Source organism: Neolamprologus brichardi, chromosome 17, assembly GCF_056152115.1.
Source record: "Neolamprologus brichardi isolate AB-2024 chromosome 17, ASM5615211v1, whole genome shotgun sequence".
Taxonomy (NCBI): Eukaryota; Metazoa; Chordata; class Actinopteri; order Cichliformes; family Cichlidae; genus Neolamprologus; species Neolamprologus brichardi.
In genome coordinates this window covers 25984149-26008957 of record NC_142120.1, presented here as the reverse complement: position 1 = coordinate 26008957, position 24809 = coordinate 25984149, and the positions used below count along the sequence as shown (strand labels likewise).

General features: G+C 39.6%; 1 pseudogene; it reads left to right on the top strand.

Moving 5' to 3' along the window:
* Positions 1–10190: 10190 nt before the first annotated feature.
* LOC148097952 (uncharacterized) lies at positions 10191–23611 on the top strand (annotated as a pseudogene).
* The last annotated feature ends 1198 nt before the right edge of the window (positions 23612–24809 follow it).

Here is a 24809-nt window from a genome sequence, read left to right as displayed (position 1 = left end):
TGAAAAAAACTGAGCGAGAGGGAGTGCTATTGTGTGTGTATATGGATAAGCGCAAACACTGAAATACGTTTTTTGCACGCAGCAATGAATTTTGTTCACTCAAATTCAGCTTTTGTACGCTCAAAATAAATTTCTCCTCAAAATGCAACACTTGCACCTGCAATTTTTTTTTTACGTGCGCTCAAATTTTTTTACGTGCGCTCAGAATAGTGGCACAAAAATAACGCCATACTTTAGAGCTATACCTGTAGCATTCTGCCTATTAGCTTAGCACAACAACAACAAAAACGGCGCTCTCTCACCCAGGAAACACGCAGAGAGAGAGCGTCACCCTGTAACCATGGCAACCGTAACGCTGCCGCCTTGGGTCAAACAAAACCCAAACAGTCCTGACCTGCCACAATATGAAACAGGGAAGTACCGCCGTGTAATCCATTCATTTCAACAAAGTAACTGTATTCTAAATACCACCTTTTTAAACGGTAACTGTAACGGAATACAGTTACTTATATTTTGTATTTTAAATACGTAACGGCGGTACATGTATTCCGTTACTTCCCAACACTGCCTAATAGTAGTACGATATCACACAGAATTGTACAGTAGCTGTTGGTAGAGTTACCAATCACAATGAAGCAGTTCTTTTTCATTTGTAGATTCAAACTGCTCTTTGTCTTTTTGGTCAAAAGATGGCACTAAAGACGACTGTGTTGAAAACCTTGATTAATGAACAGTTTTTCATTACACATTTCAGTGCTTCATAAAGCTTCATTTTACCATCCTTACCATTTAAAGCCCCAATAATCTGGATTTGGTAATCCCTAAAATCCTTAAAAACACTGACACTCTTGGAAATTCTTTAGAAAGATTTAGTCAGAAGCAGGCAGAAACACTCGCTGCTGAAATCACCACCCTCAGAGGGTTGGTAAAAATCCCTCTCTCTCACAATAATTAAAAAAAAAAAATTATAAAGAAATTGTCCTTGATTTTCATTTAGCTCCATCCTGTGAGATTTGCCAGGTTAGATTTGTTTACATGTTTGAATTACAGTGTTCAAGATGCTGCATCCACAGGGACTCTAAGATTCGCTTCTGGCTAGGTTGCACAGGGTCATATCTACTCAGGCCTTCTAGCCAATCTGTCATCCATTTTGTCCCTCTCAAGCTACTGGCTGCCTCCACTCACCTGGCTTCGCTCATGAAGGAGCAGGAGCCTTCTCAGGGCTACTGCCTGAGTATGGCATCAAGATTCTTAGTCTGGGAGTGGGTGTTGGGTGTTCCTCAGTGGCACCCTTTGTCTCCATGGTCTGCCTAGCCCCTTTCTAGCCTATCATAACAGCCTGCTCAGTTTCAGTCTGTGCTTCTGCAGGACTCACTCAAGCCAATCTTCTGTCTAGCAGACTGAGGCTTTCCACCTTTCCGCCCCACTTTAAATGCACAATCTCAAGAAACAATATAATGTATAAATTGGGTATCTGCTGTTAATAATCTTCTGATTGCATAGTTGAATAAAATTGTACTATGTGGAGGCAGGGAGCACTGTTTGTATAGCTGGTAATTAAGACCAGTTTTAACACTAATAACTATTTATTCTTGCCTACCTGTCAGCACATGGAGTTTTTCCACCTCTAATTAAATAAGTAAATACTGTAGGTTTGACCCTTTTTGGCAAGACATGTACCAGGTAGGGGATTTGTAGCAACATTTTTGAACCAGAGTATTAAAACTGATTGCAAAGATACTGCTACAAATGTTAATTTATTTGGAAAGTCGGAATGATGAAAATTGCATATAGTTTTAAGCACAGTGCCAGAGCTTCCGAATTAAATAATTATTCACAAAAATGTATCTAGCTAATTTGGAAGATTTTCATTGCAACCTGTAAAGAGTTTATTACACTATAAAAAGCTCCGTAAAGCTAGGTCATCTTACTATTCATCAGTGACTGAAGAAAATAGGAACCCCAGTTTTCTTACCAAGTTTCTTTTTAGCACTCAAAAACTTTGTTGCCTGACGCTGACTGATTATTTAAGATTTTATATATGAAAAGAAGGGTTTAAAATTCAGTTCTGGATTAAAGATGGAGTTAATGAAAGGAAGCCAGTGTAGGAGAAATATGAGCTCTCTTTATGCTCCCAGTTAGTACTCTTGCTGTAGTGTTCTGGACCAACTAAAGGCTTTTAAGGGAGCTTTTTGAGCAACCTGATAACAATGAATTACAATAGCGCAGTGTAGAACAAATAAATGCATGAAGTAACTTTTCAGCTTCACAATGAGAAAGGATGTTTCTAATTTTAAGGATATTATTCATGTGAAAAAGGCGATCCTACATTTTGGTTTTGTCATGGTCTGAGTGAGTGGTGTTTCTCCACAGTAACATGGACTCCACCTCTAGGCGGAGCCCTTATCATTGCACCTCCTGTCCACATCTGGTTGTGATCTAACCGAAATGTATTTAAGACTCACAACTAGTCTTTGCCAGTCTTTGTCCACTTTTCTTACAGGCCTCCTTCCTGGCTATAACCTTGCTTACCTGGTCACTGGTCAGTTCTGGGAATTTCACACCACTGGTTCAAGCTCTGTTTCATTGCTCTTCATCTGCCTGCCCTCCTGCCATAAAATCCTCAGATCACTGGATCACTCAGGCTGGATTTGCAATCCATGCTCAGCCCTTCTGAATCCTCACCTCACCATTCCACCCTCATGTCACGCTCCACCTGCAAGCGAGTTAGCCACTGGCAAGCCATTCAGTTGCCTTACTTCCCCATCACCTTACTCAGCATTCCAGTGACATTTCTCTCCCTCTGCTTTAGTGACTTCTACCCGCGGGCCACAACTGCTTCCGACTCACATTTAGATTCTTGTAAGCTCAGGAAATACTTTTTAAGCTCAGGAAATACCTACGTTTCCTGAGCTTAAGTATTTTACCTTGTGTTATGAATAAAGTCTAATTGAAAACCTACCTGTTTTTGCCTCTGCCTGCATCTGCATTTTGGTCCATTTTCACACACTGGCCTTTGCTGCCATAACAGGTTTATTGTGCAGACAGAAGGATATCTTTTTCAGATTGAATGCACACCAAACTCCAAGATTTCTCACAGTGATACTGGCAGCTAAGGAAATGTGATTTAGAGTAAGTATCTCCTTAGATACTGTGTTTCTTCAAAGCACAGTATCTAACAAGATCTTATATGATATTTAGTTCTGAATATAATAATCTCAGTGTTGTCTGTATTTAGAATTATGAAATCAAAGCTCATCTACACTTTTGTGTCTTTAAAACATGTTTATAGTTTAATTAATGGATTTGTATCACTTGTCTTCATTGATAATTAAAGCTGAGTATCTCCTGTGTAGCTATGAAAATGCAAGCTATAGTTTTTAATATTATTGACTAAAGGAAGCATATGTATTTCATAAAATGTAACGTCTTGACCTGATACTCAAGATGAAAGAGCTGCCGGTGTTTTATTGATTATCTGTCAGTGAACACATAATTGACTACTCTGAATATCCCCAAATATGAGACATGACACAGAGAAGACAGACTGTGGTAAATGACTGCTGTAGCATCGTTCCTCTTTAGATTTTTCAAATAGCTACCACACTGTAAAAACGATTAAAAGTACGCAGTGACTTTACATAACACTCACCGAATGTCATTAAGGCACAATGGCTTATACAGTGATGCTGATCGTCAAAAAATAATTTGACATGGATATTTTTGCAGATAGATTTATGCTGATAAGATTCATTTTTTCGTCTTATTGATAAAATTTGAGATAAGATTTTGCAAAATACAACTTTTACAGTTCCTTCAAAGCCACTTTTAAAATTATTAAATTTAAAAACTTAAATTATTTCAGAAAAACATTCTCATCTTAATCACACAGTTGCTGTGTATATCCTGCCAGTTTTAGGCTCATACACACAAAAAAGACACACAAACTGAAGTTCACAAAAAACTCAAATGCAGACATAAGTCTGAATGACACAAAACAGGAGACAATTGTCATTCATTTCATTTTAGAAATGTAAGTCATTGTTCACTCTTTTTTGTAGCATTAAATGCTAAATGAAAAGGGTGTGGGACATGTACTTATGCCATGATCTTTTTCATAAGAACAAACAGCATGTTTGGACTTCAAAAAAATCACCCATTTTAGTAATGGTAAATGGCCTGTATTTATATAGCGCTTTACTAGTCCCTAAGGACCCCAAAGCGCTTTACATATCCAGTCATCCACCCATTCACACACACTGGTGATGGCAAGCTACTTTGTAGCCACAGCCACCCTGGGGCGCACTGACAGAGGCGAGGCTGCCTGACACTGGCGTCACCAAGCCCTCTGACCACCACCAGTAGGAACAATGAGACACCTAGCACACCTAGCAAAGAGAAAAAAATGAGTGAAGAAGAGTAATTAAAAAAATTTAAGTTATCAAGACAAAGGCACTTGCAGAGACACTAAAAGAAATCATTCTCATTCCATTTTCAGAAAACTACGATTATTTTCTCATTTTTTCTTTTGTTGTGCTTTTTTGTCTTTTTCTTAGAAACAAAAACAATCTGTTGTTTACAGAAGGCTTGGGTAATTTCTGCTGCCACTATGATTTGACAAAAGAGGAAATAATTCTCTGAATTTCGATGCTGTAAAAATCTAAACAAATCCAGTCCTGCTTGCTTTGCTTCTCCTGGCAGAACACCAGTGCTACGTATTTTACGTTTGCCTGCTGTGCTGGAGTTGCCACAGCTGCCGGGGTAAGCCATGTGGAAATTATTAAATGACTCAAGATGCAAGCACTACTGATGTGAGGGAGTTTTATTTAAAGAGTGTACATACAACAAAGGCGAGGGTGGAAAAAACAGAACTGAAAACCTAAACTAGGAAAACGAAACAAAAACAAACCTTGAGATATGAAACAGCGCTAAAGGGAGATGTAGAAAGATGCAGGGAAACCACACAGACAAACCAGCAATACACACCACAGGGCTTAAATACACACAGGGCAATCAGGGAATGGGAGACAGGAGGGAGACACAACTGGGGGAAATCAGAGCTGACGAGAGTGAGGGAAGTAAAACAGAATAACCTGAGACACTGACCTTTAAAATAAAACAGGAACTCACACATGCAAACACACAGACTTTACAGGAACACACAGGCAGGAATGACTAAACACTGAACTGAGGAAGAACAGAACCAAAAACCAAAGAGCTAGAAAACCACAACCAAAATACATCACAGTAATAGAAAACACAAAATACTGGGTCAAAAGACCCAGGACTATGACAGGAGTGCTGTCTTATAGTTGAGATTCTTTGCAAATAGACGTTTTTTAAAAAGGAACAAATATAAATGCATCAATATACACAGCTTGTGTTATACAGCTGGTTATACCGGAAGGTCGCCGTTTCGATCCCCGGGCTCTCTGTCCTGGTTGATGTGTCCTTGGGCAAGACACTTTACCCTACCACCTACTGGTGTTGGCCAGAGGGGCCGATGGCGCGATATGGCAGCCTCACCTCTGTCAGTCTGCCCCAGGGCAGCTGTGGCTACAACCGTAGTGTGCCTCCACCAGTGTGTGAATGTGAGAGTGAATGAATAGTGGCATTGTAAAGCGCTTTGGGTGCCTTGAAAAGCGCTATATAAATCCAATCCATTATTATTATTATTATGTATATACATTTAAAAAAAGTAACACTACTACAAATTGCTATTCTAGAGAGATTGAAAAGTAAAGACTACTATTACTACAAATATGACCATGACCTGGATGACTTAGAACCTACACAGACATACAAATTACTATGTCTGTGTAGATTAAAATGCAGATAAACATTAAATAAATAAAATGAGGGACATTAAACAAACAAAAAATAAAACAGGCCTTTTCTTTATGTATTTAAAAAGTAAGCAAATTCTTCCTTTCTACAAAAATGCTTCCTAGAAAGTAGGTAATGATTATTACCTAGTTCAAGTTATACTTTTCCAGCCCAAGTTTAATGATGTCTTTTGAATTATCATGAATTAACCTTTACTTAGAGTCAACTGGAATAAGTGATTGATAGAGGGAATTTCACTTCAGTCATAAAACAAGGTGGAGGAAAGGAGTTATATTTACCTGCTGGATAGTTATAAGTGTAAGAATATAAGATTTAATTCATAGGCTATGGAGCAGTTATGTTACACTAATCAAATTATTATGGTGACGTATTCACAGGGTGATCTACTAACAGTGCACTATAATTTGGATGTAAAGTTCACTTCATTAATAGATAGCATTCTGCCAGGAGGAGCCCAAAGCAGCATCTCAAAAAAATGAGCAGATGAGATGAATTAGATGAGGGTGCGAGTAGATTAGATTAGATGAAACTTTATTAATCCCTCAGGCGGGTTCCTCCGGGAAATTCAGTAATGACCTATTAACAAAAATAAGAGTGTAAGTTCAGGTTATAGATGTGTGCATCTCTCAGAAACAGTGAAACAATTTAGATAAACAAAAGGAGAGTGAAGAAGAATTGATATGAATTGATCTATTTTGATAGAGCTAAGGATAACTCGTCGAATAGAAATTGTTGGTCACTGTGTGTGAAATCCTGAGGACTGTGACTCAGATGGAGCACAGGAGAGCTGCATTATTGCAGATAATTCCACCATATTTACCTGAAATCAGTAACAGTTGACCTGCATGGTACTGATAATACCTGGACAATACATACACACAGAGGATAACCAGCAACTTGTGGGAGGACAGCTGAAACTAATCACAGACTACAAGACAGGGGAAGCAGAACTGAACCCAAAACACATGAGACAAAAAACTATCAATATATGACAGGAAATAACTGACACTGAAACCACACACACACACACACACACACACACACACACACACACACACACACACAAGCTTGACACAGGCAGAAGACCAGGAAAGTGAACTTAGTCTGATAGCCAGAAGGCTAAATAACAATACAGAACCAAAATATAAAATGATTAAAACATACAGCCTACAAAAAGGCCAGCAATGTGGTGCAGTGATTAGCACTGTTACCTCACAGAAAGAAGGTCCTGAGTTTAATTCCATCACCTGGCTGGGGCCTTTCTGTGTGCATGTTCTCCCTGTGTTTGCATAGGTTCTCTCCAGGTACTACGCCTTCTTCCCACAGTCCAAAGACATGTAGCTGGGGGTTACTCTGGTTAAGTTAATCATTAATTCTAGACTGCCCATAGGTGTTCAGTGCTCAACTGACTTTGATCAGTGGCTGTTGATCAATGGTCATGACAATTTGCATAATAATGATCAAAAACCTCACAGCCCATTGTTCTCAGTAGTGCTAGTTTTGGTCATTTTGCAGACTTACTATTTATAAAGCTGGGGAAACCTACTGTCAGCTGAGACTTAAGAAGTCACATGGATGGGAAACGTTTTTCCCACTAAAAATGCTACGGACAGATGAACAAAATCAATTTTCTGGGGATCCCAATCTTATATATTTTTCTTTAAATACAAGAGAAAGTGATGCATTTCCTTGAAAACTGTTTTCAAAAACATGAACCACACAGGCTATAAATTGCTAAAGCTACCCAGTCATATGCAAGTGTTAAGGCAAATGTGCTACCCACCTGCCACTGGGACAAAACTTTCAATACAAGATCAGTAAATTTAGGTCTGGGTAATGTGCAATATCACAAATTATGGTAACCACTTATTGAACACCTTTTGGATACAGCTAAGACTCAAGTAGCTTAAATTCATAGAGTACAGAGGAAGTCTGATAAAAATAGCTATTGAATAACAAGAATAACCATAATCTAAAATAAAATCATCCTGCATGAAAATCAACCCTCTTTGTTGTCCCTTTATAGATGCACAAAACACACACAACAAGAGCCAACATAAAAAAAAGAAAAAAACAAAAAAACATGACGTGCATAGGGCAGGGGTGTGTGTGCCTGTGACACACACGCAGACCCGATACAAAGAATATCTTATGTTTGATTTTCAACATGCTATTATTAAGATATAAATAGGTTTTGTCACAATAAGAGAGGGTGCGGCAAAGTCATCAAAAAGCAGAACTGTGCTGTTTGGGAAACAGTCCTGGGTTTGCTATTGTTTAACCTATTACATTAAATACTGTCAAACATTTTAAGCTTTTATTAGGGTCACAGTTTCATCTGTACTTGGTGATGTGTCAAAGTAACACATTATTAGCAGACTGAACAAATTGCAAAATATACTTTTCAATTTATGAAAAATAAAACAAATGTTTGAGCTAAAATATACTTAACTACAGCAATCGAGTAAAAGCGCCGTTCCTTCACTGTACAAATGTTAATGTGATACTCAAGGTGAGACTGCTGCCACACCTGCTCCTGCAGCAGTTTAAAGCATCTGTCTGATTAACGTCCCTGAACACACCGGTTACCTGGTTTATCAACATTGCAGATTAGCAGGAACAACAGAAGTACCAGTGAGCCAAACTGTGCAATAAAAAAGTGTGGGTATATCAGTCCTTCATTTTTTTAAGGCGGCCAGCCTTTAAATATAAGGTTTGGCTGTTTGTATCTCAGTCACAGATTTGCATTGATTATGGCTTTAACTACATGTAGACAGAAGAGCTTCAATGGTTAGTGCTTCTTATAGCCAAAACTTTGTTTTCTGTGCTAAGCCTTTAGAAAAGAGCAATGGGGAATAAATGCATCATTTAAAAGATAGATGCAGCAATATCTCCCTAAACTGATAGTGTTTCCAGACTCTAGCTTAAATTGTCAAAAGGTTTTGAGGGGTAATTCATGTAGTGTGAGGTAGGAAATATCTCACCATGACTATTCATTCCATACTCTCTGCCAGCTTTTATCAACAGGTATTCATGGTCTCATCTTAATTTAGTGAATAAAGAAAAGCTAAAGATATATGTTTAGCAAAAATAGAAAAGGGTCAGTGAGCCCTTTTCTATCAGTAGGAAAATTGATTAATGCATGTGATCATAGTTCAGAGTTTTTCATTTATAATTTGTATAAAAAGAAGTTGCATATCCTTTTTTGTTTAAATTGAAAAAGGGTGTGGTAAAGTGCACTAGCAGAATGATTTGACAAAAGAGGAGATGAATGTCTGATGTTCATGCTGTAAAAATATAAACACACCCAATCCTAAGCTCACCTGTTCAGTATATAAAGTGTAGGAGTGCTCTTGAGATTTAGTATCACAGTCCAGGGAAACTAATCTGCAAAACTGACCTGTTCATCACAATGAAGTTGACTACTCTGATTCTCCTCTGGGCACACTCAAGCACAGGTAACTGGACTTTTCTTATTATTTAGGATCTATCAGTAGGAAAATTGATTAATGCATGTGATGGACCCCCACCCCCTCCCAAAACAACAACAACAACAACAACAAAAAAACAATAAAACAACAAATTAAAAATATTTATATATGTTAAAGAGATTAACTGCATTTCACCAATTTGTGTACCAGCCTAAAGAAATGGAAGAGATAAAGTCTCATTAATAATGCCAGTTTATTGGGGCATTTCAAAAACCTGTAATCTTTCATTTTGACTTCAATCCTTTCACAGTTTCTCTCTTGATCGCAGCTGGAGCCCTTCTGTGTCAAACCTGCACAGATAAGACATGTTCAAGCACAGTACCACTTACATGTTCTTCAGGGACGATGTGTGTTACAGCTACTATTTTAGGTCATCTTTTCTTCATATTATTTCATACACTTCAGTAAATTTCAAAGTACACAAATACATTATATGTACTTTCCCTCAACATTAATCAAAAATATTTAAATTAATTTGAATTTGCAGCTACCTCATCTGGAAATACAACAAAAGAAATCTACAAGGCATGTGCATCTTCCTCCCTGTGTCCAGCTACGGGCTCTCAGACATTTTCAGTTGACCTGGGTGTTCAAAGTGCTCTTGCATCTGCCACGTGCTGCAACACAGATAACTGCAACTCACAAACTCTGGCTGGTAAGCACAAATCAATAAGTGTTTTATTAAAGACACAATAACAGAAAGAGATAAGAAACAATATTCTGGTATCTGCTGAAATGTTCTCTGTTGTGAATTGAAATTATGTTCTTTTCTGTTTCAGCTCCTACTCCTCAGTCAAGTAATGGCCAGTTATGTAACATTTGTTCCAACCCTTTGTGCAACACTCCAATACAATGTCAGGGAGTGGAGGACCAATGCTTTCAATCAATCAGTGAGTCTTCTTGATGTATACTTTAACAAAGAGCAGCTTTAAATAATTTTTTCTGCCTAGAATAACATCAACCAAGTTTGGGTTTTTTTTTTTGTTTTTTTAACCAGTCACTGGAAACATTATGAAGCATTTTATCAATATTTGTAATAGATGTTATTTTGTACTTTGGATCATTAAAGATGACAATTAAGATGTGCTCATTAATCAGCTTTTGAAAGATTAGAGATTTGTCCACAATGCATAAATATATTAGTTAACAAATATTCCCCAAACTGTTTTTAAAAATATTTCAATATTTGTAGCATGGAGGTATTGATTAATTTGCCACTTTTTGTTGTTACTAATCATTTGTTTAAAACAACCGCTGAAAACAAACAGACAAATGTCCATCAAAACTAGAGCAAAGTAAAGAAAATACACATGAAAATATCAAGAGTAGCACTTTCATTTCTTGGAAAAATCAGTTACCTACTTTAAATGAAAACCGCAGTTTACATGATGATAGAACACCCAGTGTACACTGTTCCAAAAAATAGTAATGTCAAAGTATCTTACTGTATATTTTACAGTTTTGTACTGTCTTTCTAGAATATCATTAAATTTACATAAGTAGACTGTGATTTTACATGTCAAAGGTAAAATAACATAACATCACTGTAAATACAGTAAAACACAATTTACTTGTTTTGTAAATATATTTTTTTGTACCGATGCATATTTAGATTGTAAAAATACATTCAGAAATGTATCATAATTTCACAAATATATGTCTGTTATGTGAGAGAATGATATGTTAAATCCAAATGTAATACTATGGAAAAATATGTAAAATTATCGAAAATTAAAGAGAATAATCACTAATTAAAGGAGTATTTGAATTATAATTGTGCTGAAAATTTCATGTCATCTAGTTCAATAATTCAGAGGTAACAAGTGAAAATATAATTAATAGGAATAAAAACTAAAAAAAACATCTAAAACGCTGTGCTAATTATATATTTTAAAAAATAAATGTAGAGGTGGGAATTGCAATTAATATAAATCTCAAAGTATTCACAACATTTCTGAACAGAAATAGGCCTCTGCACCTGGGGTGAGGGTGTGGCCATGAAAACAATGTGACATGCCATTGGATGTTGGGACACATAATAACATGACGCTAAGCATCGGCCAATGAATGTGAACTAACAACCACAAGGTCGCGGGTATGGCAGCACTGTAGGAAAAAATCCTAATATAAAAGTATTTTACTGTGCATTTTTGTTCTGTTCTTCTAGAATATCATTAAAGTTACGTAAATAGACTGTGATTTCACATTTCAAATGTAAATTAACGTTAAATCACTGTAATGTAATAAAACATAATTTTCATGATTATTAAATGTATCTGTCTGTACATATGCATATTTAGATTGTTAAAATACATTCACAAATGTATCATGATTTCACAAATATCTGTCCGTTATTTGAAAGATTGAACTGTTGAATTCAAATGTAACGCTATGGAAAAGTATATAACATGATTCCTATAAGCTTGTGTTACATCACATAAGTATTATTATCATTGCTATTTAGGGCGATCGTGGCTCAAGAGTTGGCAATTCACCTTGTGATCAGAAAGTTGCCGGTTCGAGCCCCAGCTCGGACACTCTCGGTATTTTGTCCGTGGTCAAGACTCTTCACCTACCGCCTACTGGTGATGGCCAGAGGGGCCGATGGTGCGATATGGCAGCCTCGCCTCTGTCAGTCTGTCCCAGGACATGCAACCCATTATTATTTAAACCAACTGTATATTTCTGTACAGTTACGTATTATGATTCATATTGCCACATTCATTGACCTTGTTTATAGGTAATTTCATTGTTTGATCATGTTAAAATGTTCCTAATTTACTGTCTAAACGCACTTGGAAAAGGCACAATCCCATGTAAAATTAGCGCAACAAACTCTATTTTCATTACTGAAAATAACTGTATTTTCATAAGAAAGTTATTTTCTGTTATTTTACGGTAGTATTTTGGTGCCCCAGCTGCCGGAATATTACCGTTTTTTTAAGATGTTTTTTTAACAGTGTAGGAACACTGTTCATTCATAGGAAATCAGTTTGGCTTCTGACATTGTGAGTACATGTTTTCAATAGCATTATTGTGAAAGTCACCAAAACATTGAGGGAAAATCAGGCTCTGTTCTTCTCTTCAACTGAAAAATGTTTACCGGTGGATGTGGTATTATGACATCAGAAATGTTGAACAAACAACTACACCCTTTAGTGGTGTTCTCAGGTTTTAGAGTACACCCAAAAGTCACTGCAGTGAGATTTGAAGTTTCAGACTGTCAGCAAACAGAGCACATTAAAAGATGTTAAATTACTCTTTATGTGAAAGATATTTATGTTTGAAATATAGAATCAGTTAAAAAGTAATCGACTGAATTAGTTCTTTAGTAAATCACAGTTAATGATGCCTCCAAAATTCTTCCAGCTTCTGGCCTTGCATCTATAAACCTAAATGTTACTTCATTATTTAACATTAAAGATGTTCTCAGAAAATGCTACCCACTGGAGTATGGAATGCCAGGACTCCATGGAGTACTGAGGGAGTACATTAGATCCAGTGTACTTCTCTGACCATTTACAAACCAATAACAATGGTCAATGCTCACAACTCTACAGATGATCTAGAGTGTAGCTTAATGATTTTCTTTTGACTGAGAAATAGATTATAAGCTCTAAATAAAAAAAGTAATACAATATATTTGATAATAAATTACTGTGACAACCTGCAGTCAGCTGAGACTGAAGAAGTAACTTGGATCAGTGACAAAACATTTCTCCCACTCCCACTTACTTGAATGATTGAACATGCATCAAGTGATTTTTAAGATGTTCTGAGTAATGCTTTAAATATGAAGCTATATCATGACATCATAACATAAAAATAACTGAAATTGTTCAAACTCTGATTTTTGATCTGCAGTGAACGACGGTGTCAACACTTTCCCAGCTCACGGCTGTGCGTCTACAAGCCTGTGTGCAGCTGCCTCAAGCCTGGGTTCCCTACCTTTCATGCAGAATGTCAGTACCATAATAAGTGGACCAATCTGTACTTTGCCCACAACAGCTGCAGCACCAACCACAAAAACAGCTGCTCCAACCACAACCAAAGCTACACCAACCACGACAACAGGTGCTCCACATGGTGGTGATATACATGCCCTAAAAATTATAACATTTTAAATATAGATTCACAGTCTGTTAAATGCGTGACAGTTTTTAGAGTAGGCCGCCATGGTTTAATTATCCTTAATACATTAACCTTAAATTAACTCTAATTTAGTGTCTCCTATCCATTTTTCTTTTTTATACAGAGATACAGAGATTAACAGCATTTCATCAACCTTTGTAACAGTGTAAAGAAATAGAAGAGATGAAGACTTTAATAATGCCAGTATACTGGGGTATTTAAAAACCTGTAATGTTTCATTTTAACTTCAGTCCTTTCAATGTTTCTCTCCTGATTGCAGCTGGAGCCCTTCAGTGTCAAACATGTACTGATCAGACGTGTTCAAGCACAGTACCAATTACATGTTCTTCAGGGACGATGTGTGTTACAGCTACTATTTTAGGTAATCTTCTCTTCATATTATCTGATACACTTCAGTAAATAGTAAACACTGTGAGGTTATATGTACTTTTCATCAACATTAATGAACCACACTGTGAATTTGCAGCTACCTCATCTGGAAATACAACAAAAGAAATCTACAAGGCATGTGCATCTTCCTCCCTGTGTCCAGCTACGGGCTCTCAGACATTTTCAGTTGACCTGGGTGTTCAAAGTGCTCTTGCATCTGCCACGTGCTGCAACACAGATAACTGCAACTCACAAACTCTGGCTGGTAAGCACAAATCAATAAGTGTTTTATTAAAGACACAATAACAGAAAGAGATAAGAAACAATATTCTGGTATCTGCTGAAATGTTCTCTGTTGTGAATTGAAATTATGTTCTTTTCTGTTTCAGCTCCTACTCCTCAGTCAAGTAATGGCCAGTTATGTAACATTTGTTCCAACCCTTTGTGCAACACTCCAATACAATGTCAAGGAGTGGAGGACCAATGCTTTCAATCAATCAGTGAGTCTTCTTGATGTATACTTTAACAAAGATCAGCTTTAAATTATTTTTTCTGCCTAGAATAACATCAACCAAGTTTGTTTTTTTTTGTTTTTTTTAACCAATCACTGGAAACATTATGAAGCATTTTATCAATATTTGTAATAGATGTTATTTTGTACTTTGGATCATTAAAGATGACAATTAAGATGTGCTCATTAATCAGCTTTCGAAAGATTACAGATTTGTCCACAATGCATAAATATATTAGTTAACAAATATTCCCCAAACTGTTTTTAAAAATATTTCAATATTTTTAGCATGGAGGTATTGATTAATTTGCCACTTTTTGTCGTGACTAATCATTTGTTTAAAACAACCGCTGAAAACAAACAGACAAATGTCCATCAAAACTAGAGCAAAGTAAAGAAAATACACATGAAAATATCAAGAGTAGCACTTTCATTTCTTGGAAAAATCAGTTACCTACTTTAAATGAAAACCACAGTTTACATGATGATAGAACACCCAGTGTAGGAACACTGTTCGTTCATAGGAAATCAGTTTGGCTTCTGACATTGTGAGTACATGTTTTCAATAGCATTATTGTGAAAGTCACCAAAAAATTGAGGGAAAATCAGGCTCTGTTCTTCTCTTCAATTGAAAAATGTTTACCGGTGGATGTGGTATTATGACATCAGAAATGCTGAACAAACAACTACACCCTTTAGTGGTGTTCTCAGGTTTTAGAGTACACCCAAAAGTCACTGCAGTGAGATTTGAAGTTTCAGACTGTCAGCAAACAGAGCACATTAAAAGATGTTAAATTACTCTTTATGTGAAAGATTTTTATTTTTGAAATATAGAATCAGTAAAAGAAAATCGGCTGAATTAGTTCTTTAGTAAATCACAGTTAATGATGCCTCCAAAATTCTTCCAGCTTCTGGCCTTGCATCTATAAACCTAAATGTTACTTCATTATTTAACATTAAAGATGTTCTCAGAAAATGCTACCCACTGGAGTATGGAATGCAAGGACTCCATGGAGTACTGAGGGAGTACATTAGATCCAGTGTACTTCTCTGACCATTTACAAACCAATAACAATGGTCAATGCTCACAACTCTACAGATGATCTACAGTGTAGGTTAATGATTTTCTTTTGACTGAGAAATAGATTATAAGCTCTAAATAAAAAAAGTAATACAATATATTTGATATAAAATTACTGTGACAGGTGTGTTAGGGCATAAAAAAGAAAAACATTTTCAATTATAATGCTCTGAGTACTTTTTTTGATGGTCACTGGCTACTACACAGTCATGTTTGTCTTATGATATGTTTTATGGTTACAGTTTGCATGTGAAAATGAAAGATTCTGAACCTCAAATTACCCTGATGCATCAATAGTGTTACACGCAACAGTTAGAGACCACGAAAAAGGCGAAACATTAAAGCTGCTGTATGAATGTGTGTGTGAACTGGTAAAAGAGTTGTAGTAAATATTGCCTCGAGGGCTTTGTTAAAGTAGAGAACAGCAATAAATTTATCAGTTCTTTTACCATTTGACATCTCTTTTAACCTGCCCAGTGGCATTGAACCACATAACATAATAAACTAAACTGAATCTCAGCAAATTGATTTTTAAGATCCCAAAAGGTTGATTCTGTTCATCAGGACATAACATTTTCAGTGGGAGAAACATTTTGTCAGTCATCCTTAATGATCAAGGAACTGACCTCACAGCCCATTGTTCATTCAGTAGGCTAGTTACTGTCATTGTGCAAATGTACTGTTTATAAGGTTGGGGAAACCTGCAGTCAGCTGAGACTGAAGAAGTAACTTGGATCAGTGACAAAACATTTCTCCCACTCCCACTTACTTACTTGAATGATTGAACATGCATCAAGTGATTTTTAAGATGTTCTGAGTAATGCTTTAAATATGAAGCTATATCATAACATCATAACATAAAAATAACTGAAATTGTTCAAACTCTGATTTTTGATCTGCAGTGAACGACGGTGTCAACACTTTCCCAGCTCACGGCTGTGCGTCTACAAGCCTGTGTGCAGCTGCCTCAAGCCTGGGTTCCCTACCTTTCATGCAGAATGTCAGTACCATAATAAGTGGACCAATCTGTACTTTGCCCACAACAGCTGCAGCACCAACCACAAAAACAGCTGCTCCAACCACAACCACAGTGGCACCAACCACAACTGCAACAGCACAAACAACAACAACGGGTCCTGCAACTATGACATCTAAGACACCAAATACAACTGCCGTAACATCAACAGGTGCTCCAACCACTATAACAACTTCTCAAACAACAACAACAGCTGCTTCAACCACAACCATAACGACACCAACTACAACTGTTGTAGCACAAACCACAACAAGTGTGTCAACAGCGACGACAACAGTTCCTGCAACTACAACATCTAAGGCACCAACTACAAACACAGCTGCATCAACCACAACAATAGCTGCTTCAACTACAACCCCAGCACACACCACAACAACTGTGTCACCACCAACAATAACAGGTGCTGCAACCATGACCACATCGGCACAAACCGCAGCAGCACCAACCACAACAGTTACTCCGATAGTGACAACAGCTACACTACTTACAACTATTACACCACCAAGCACAACTGCAACAGCACAAAACACAACAACTGTGACACCAACAAAAACAACAACAGGTGCTGCAGCTACGACATCTAAGGCACAAACTACAACCGCGGTGGCATCAACCACAACAACAGCTGCGCCAACCACTATAACAACTGCTCAAACAACAACAAAGGCTGTTTCAGCCACAACTGCAGTGGCACCAACCACAACTGCAGAAGCACAAACCACAACAACTGTGTCACTAACAACGACAACAGGTGCTGCAACTACAACATCTAAGGCACCAACTACAACCACAGTGGCATCGATCACAACAGAAGCTGCACAAAATACAACTGCAATAGCACACACCACAACAACTGTGTCACCAACAACAACAACAAGTGATGCAACCACGTCCGCAGCGGCACCAACCACGACCGCAGCAGCTCACACCACAACAAACGTTACTCCGACAATGACAACAGCTGCACCACTTACAACTATTACAACACCAAGCACAACTACAACAGCACAAACCACAAAAACTGTGTCACCAACAACAACAGGTGCTGCAACTACAACTTCTAAGGCACCAACTTCAACCGCGGTGGGATCAACCACAACAACAGCTGCGCCAACCACTATAACAACTGCTCAAACAACAACAACAGCTGTTTCAACCACAACCGCAGTGGTACCAGCCACAACTGCAGCAGCACAAACCACAACAACTGTGTCACTAACAACGACAACAGGTGCTGCAAGTTCGACATCTAAGGCAGTAACTGCAAACACAACGACATCTAAGACACCAGCAACAACGTTCATCGCATCAACCACATCGATCGTTGCTCCAACCACAATAACAACTGCTCAAACAACAACAGCTGCTCGTACCACAACTGCAGTGGCACCAACCACAACAACTGTGTCACCAACAACAACAACAGGTCTTGCAACTACAACATCTAAGGCACCAAGTACAACTGCCGTGACATCAACCACAACGACAGGTGCTCCAACCACTATAACAACTGCTCAAACAACAACAACAGCTGCTTCAACCACAACCATAACGAAACCAACTACAACTGTTGTAGCGCAAACCACAACAAGTGTGTCAACAGTGACGACAACAGTTCCTACAACTACAACATCTAAGGCACCAACTACAACCACAGCTGCATCAACCACAACAATAGCTGCTTCAACTACAACCCCAGCACACACCACAACAACTGTGTCACCACCAACAATAACAGGTGCTGCAACCACAACCACAGCGGCACCAACCGCAGCAGCACCAACCACAACAACAGTTACTCCGACAGCGACAACAGCTGCACTACTTACAACTATTACACCGCCAAGCACAACTGCAACAGCACAAAACACAACAACTGTGACACCAACAAAAACAACAACAGGTGCTGCAGCTACGATATCTAAGGCAACAACTACAACCGCGGTGGCATCAACCACAACAACAGCTGCGCCAACCACTATAACAACTGCTCAAACAACAACAAAGGCTGTTTCAACCACAACCGCAGTGGCACCAACCACAACTGCAACAGCACAAACCAAAACAACTGTGTCACTAACAACGACAACAGGTGCTGCAACTACAACATCTAAGGCACAAACTACAACCACAGTGGCATCGATCACAACAGCAGCTGCTCCAACTACAACTGCAACAGCACACACCACAACAACTGTGTCACCAACAACAACAACGGGTGATGCAACTATGACATCTAAAGCACCAACTACAACCGCGGTGGCATCAACCACAACAACAGCTGCTCAAACAACAACAAGGGTTGTTTCAACCACAACCGCAGTGGCACCAAGCACAACTGCAACAGCACAAACCACAACAACTGTGTCACCAACAACGACAATAGGTGCTGCAACTACGACATCTAAGGCAGTAACTGCAACCGCAGTGGCATCGATCACAACAGCAGCTGCTACAACTACAACTGCAACAGCACAAACCACAACAACTGTGTCACCAACAACGACAATAGGTGCTGCAAGTACGACATCTAAGGAACCAACTACAACCGCGGTGGCATCAATCACAACAGCAGCTGCTCCAACCACAACAACAACTGCTCCAACAACAACAGGTACTGCAACCAAGACCGCAGCGGCACCAACCATGCCCGCAGCAGCACCAACCACAACTGCAGAAGCACAAACCACAAAAACTGTGTCACCAACAACGACAACAGGTGCTGCAAATACGACATCTAAGGCAGTAACTACAACCGCAGTGGCATCGATCACAACAGCAGCTGCTCCAACTACAACTGCAACAGCACACACCACAACAACTGTGTCACCAACAACAACAACAGGTGCTGCAACCACGTCCGCAGCGGCACCAAACGCGACCGCAGCAGCTCTAACCACAACAAACGTTACTCCGACAATGACAACAGCTGCACCACTTACAACTACTACAACACCAAGCACAACTGCAACAGCAAAAACCACAAAAACTGTGTCTTCAACAACAACAGGTGCTGCAACTACAACTTCTAAGGCACCAACTAAAACCGCGGTAGCATCAACCACAAAAACAGCTGCACCAACCACTATAACAACTGCTCAAACAACAACAACAGCTGTTTCAACCACAACCGCAGTGGCACCAGCCACAACTGCAGCAGCACAAACCACAACAACTGTGTCACCAACAAAAACAACAGGTGTTGCAAGTACGACATCTAAGACACCAGCAACAACGTTCGTCGCATCAACCACATCAACCACATCAACCACATCAAACGTTGCTCCAACCACAATAACAACTGCTCAAACAATAACAGCTGCTCGTACCACAACTGCAGTGGCACAAACCACAACAACTGTGTCACCAACAACAACAACAGGTCTTGCAACTACAACATCTAAGGCACCAACTACAAACACAGCTGCATCAACCACAACAATATCTGCTTCAACTACAACCCCAGCACACACCACAACAACTGTGTCACCACCAACAATAACAGGTGCTGCAACCACGACCACAGCAGCACCAACCGCAGCAGCACCAACCACAGCAACAGTTACTCCGACAGTGACAACAGCTGCACTACTTACAACTATTACACCACCAAGCACAACTGCAACAGCACAAAACACAACAACTGTGACACCAACAACAACAACAACAACAAGTCCTGCAACTATGACATCTAAAGCACCAACTACAACCGCGGTGGCATCAACCACAACAATAGCTGCGCCAACCACTATAACAACTGCTCAAACAACAACAAAGGCTGTTTCAACCACAACTGCAGCAGCACAAACCACAACTGTGTCACTAACAACGACAACAGGTGCTGCAGCTATGACATCTAAAGCACAAACTACAACCGCGGTGGCATCAACCACAGCAACAGCTGCTCAAACAACAACAAAGGCTGTTTCAACCACAACCGCAGTGGCACCAACCACAACTGCAGCAGCACAAACCACAACAACTGTGTCACCAACAACGACAATAGGTGCTGCAACTACGACATCTAAGGCAGTAACTGCAAACACAGCTGGATCAAACACAACAATATCTGCTTCAACTACAACCCCAGCACACACCACAACCACTGTGTCACCACCAACAATAACAGGTGCTGCAACCACGACCACAGCAGCACCAACCGCAGCAGCACCAACCACAGCAACAGTTACTCCGACAGTGACAACAGCTGCACTACTTACAACTATTACACCACCAAGCACAACTGCAACAGCACAAAACACAACAACTGTGACACCAACAAAAACAACAACAGGTCCTGCAACTATGACATCTAAAGCACCAACTACAACCGCGGTGGCATCAACCACAACAACAGCTGCGCCAACCACTATAACAACTGCTCAAACAACAACAAAGGCTGTTTCAACCACAACTGCAGCAGCACAAACCACAACAACTGTGTCACCAACAACGACAATAGGTGCTGCAACTACGACATCTAAGGCAGTAACTGCAACCGCAGTGGCATCGATCACAACAGCAGCTGCTACAACTACAACTGCAACAGCACAAACCACAACAACTGTGTCACCAACAACAACAACAGGTGCTGCAAGTACGACATCTAAGGCACCAACTACAACCGCGGTGGCATCAATCACAACAGCAGCTGCTCCAACCACAACAACAACTGCTCCAACAACAACAGGTACTGCAACAACGACCGCAGCGGCACCAACCATGCCCGCAGCAGCACCAACCACAACTGCAGCAGCACAAACCACAAAAACTGTGTCACCAACAACGACAACAGGTGCTACAACCACGTCCGCAGCGGCACCAAACGCGACCGCAGCAGCTCTAACCACAACAAACATTATTCCGACAATGACAACAGCTGCACCACTTACAACTACTATAACACCAAGCACAACTGCAACAGCAAAAACCACAAAAACTGTGTCTTCAACAACAACAGGTGCTGCAACTACAACTTCTAAGGCACCAACTACAACCGCGGTAGCATCAACCACAACAACAGCTGCACCAACCACTATAACAACTGCTCAAACAACAACAACAGCTGTTTCAACCACAACCGCAGTGGCACCAGCCACAACTGCAGCAGCACAAACCACAACAACTGTGTCACCAGCAACGACAACAGGTGCTGCAAGTACGACATCTAAGACCCCAGCAACAACGTTCGTCGCATCAACCACATCAAACGTTGCTCCAACCACAATAACAACTGCTCAAACAACAACAGCTGCTCCTACCACAACTGCAGTGGCACAAACCACAACAACTGTGTCACCAACAACATCAACAGGTCTTGCAACTACAACATCTAAGGCACCAACTACAAACACAGCTGCATCAACCACAACAATATCTGCTTCAACTACAACCCCAGCACACACCACAACAACTGTGTCACCACCAACAATAACAGGTGCTGCAACCACGACCACAGCAGCACCAACCGCAGCAGCACCAACCACAGCAACAGTTACTCCGACAGTGACAACAGCTGCACTACTTACAACTATTACACCACCAAGCACAACTGCAACAGCACAAAACACAACAACTGTGACACCAACAAAAACAACAACAGGTCCTGCAACTATGACATCTAAAGCACCAACTACAACCGCGGTGGCATCAACCACAACAACAGCTGCGCCAACCACTATAACAACTGCTCAAACAACAACAAAGGCTGTTTCAACCACAACCGCAGTGGCACCAACCACAACTGCAACAGCACAAACCACAACAACTGTGTCACTAACAACAACAACAGGTGCTGCAACTATGACATCTAAAGCACCAACTACAACCGCGGTGGCATCAACCACAGCAACAGCTGCTCAAACAACAACAAAGGCTGTTTCAACCACAACCGCAGTGGCACCAACCACAACTGCAGCAGCACAAACCACAACAACTGTGTCACCAACAACGACAATAGGTGCTGCAACTACGACATCTAAGGCAGTAACTGCAACCGCAGTGGCATCGATCAAAACAGCAGCTGCTACAACTACAACTGCAACAGCACAAACCACAACAACTGTGTCACCAACAACAACAACAGGTGCTGCAAGTACGACATCTAAGGCACCAACTACAACCGCGGTGGCATCAATCACAACAGCAGCTGCTCCAACCACAACAACAACTGCTCCAACAACAACAGGTACTGCAACCACGACCGCAGCGGCACCAACCATGCCCGCAGCAGCACCAACCACAACTGCAGCAGCACAAACCACAAAAACTGTGTCACCAACAATGACAACAGGTGCTGCAACTACGACATCTAAGGCAGTAACTACAACCGCAGTGGCATCAATCACAACAGCAGCTGCTCCAAATACAACTGCAACAGCACAAACCACAACAACTGTGTCACCAACAACAACAACAGGTCCTGCAACTATGACATCTAAGGCACCAAGTACAACTGCCGTAACATCAACCACAACAACTGGTGCTCCAACCACCATAACAATTGCTCAAACAACAACTACAGCTGCTTCAATCACAACCAAAACGACACCAACTACAACTGTTGTAGCACAAACCACAACAACCGTGTCAACAGCGACAACAACAGTTACTGCAACTACAACATCTAAGGCACCAACTACAACCACAGCTGCATCGACCACAACAATAGCTGCTCCAACTACAACGACAGCACACACCACAACAACTGTGTCACCACCAACAACAACAGGTGCTGCAACCACAACCACAGCGGCACCTACCACGACCGCAGGAGCACCAACCACAACAACAGTTACTCCAACAATGACAACAGCTGCACTACTTTCAAGCATTACATCACCAACAACAACTGTGTCACCAATAACAACAACAGGTGTTGCAACTCTGACATCTAAGTCTCTCTCTACAACCACGGTGGGATCAACCACATCAACTGTTTCTCCAAACCCAATAACAACCTCTCAAACAACAACAACAGCTTCTCCAGCCACGACCACAACATCTTCAACAATGACAACAGAATCTCCAACTACAACTGCAGCAGCACCAACCATGACCACAGCACCACCAATCACGACAACAAGTTCTCAAACCACAACAACTGCAACAACAACCACAAGTAAGGTTCCTTCAAATTCAGCTACTGCCACATCAAATACAACTACTGCAGACCCAACCAGAACAACAGCTTCAATCCCAACCACTATGTCTTCAACAACAAAATCCACAACGACAACAAGTAGCGCATCTTCTGCCAATTTGAATGTTTTCCTTTTTGTACTGGGACTCCTTGTCTTCACCCTCTATTATTAAATTGGAAAATCACAGATGGAAATCGCATAATAACCCATAAAACTGTGAAGGCACATTTTTAATGTCAATGTATACTTCTTCTCTTCTTGTTTAGTTGGGATTTAAATTTCATAAAATTCAGATGTGATTAAAACAGCTTGGGTAACACTGAGGATAGATTTAAAACACAATTGCCCTTTTCCCAGTGACTTATAAAGTGTAATATATATTTACTTCGAAACGCATTTATCTATTCATTAAACTCATCATGCAAATGTCTTGAATAAATGTAATAGTGTGCAATAATATAAATAGAAATATACATGCATATACCCATAACTAGTTATTTGGGGATTTTTGTTATACATATATATCGTCAGTTTTATGTTACAACAATTATTCAATTATCCACTGAATGCATCATTCATTCAAATGAATTACCCATTCAATGACAGCATTTTTAACACTAGTTCAGTAATTACACCAAAAAAGCCAAAGGATAACAACTGTGACCATGATAAAGTGTTCAACAGACATTACGGTGGGAACTTCATTTTTTTGCATTGGAAATATACCATTGATGGGAAGTATGGTGGACAAAAAATGAGCTATGACAATATGTTTGTTTTGTAAAATGTTATGATTACTCTCATGTGTCAATTATTCTCTTGATCATTCTCAGTCATATTGATTATCACACAAGGCTGTACCTTTAGCATATCTAAAATTACAGAGAAAATTACCAAATTATCCGTATCTTATTTAAGAAGAGATACTCTGATCTCCCCAGAATGTAGACTTGTACTCTCTTCACACTTTATAAGACCAAATAATGCAATCAATTGGTTTTCTACAGTACACTACTTTGCACTATCTTGGAAATATTTAAAAGTTTCTTCAATAAAATGTTTTATAATAATCAACAGATTTTTTTGTTAAGAAATGTCAGGTCTTTTTTGGGTATGGGCAGAAATCTGTGCCATCAGAAACTGAATTTGAATAAGTTAAATTTGAATTTGAATTGCTCAG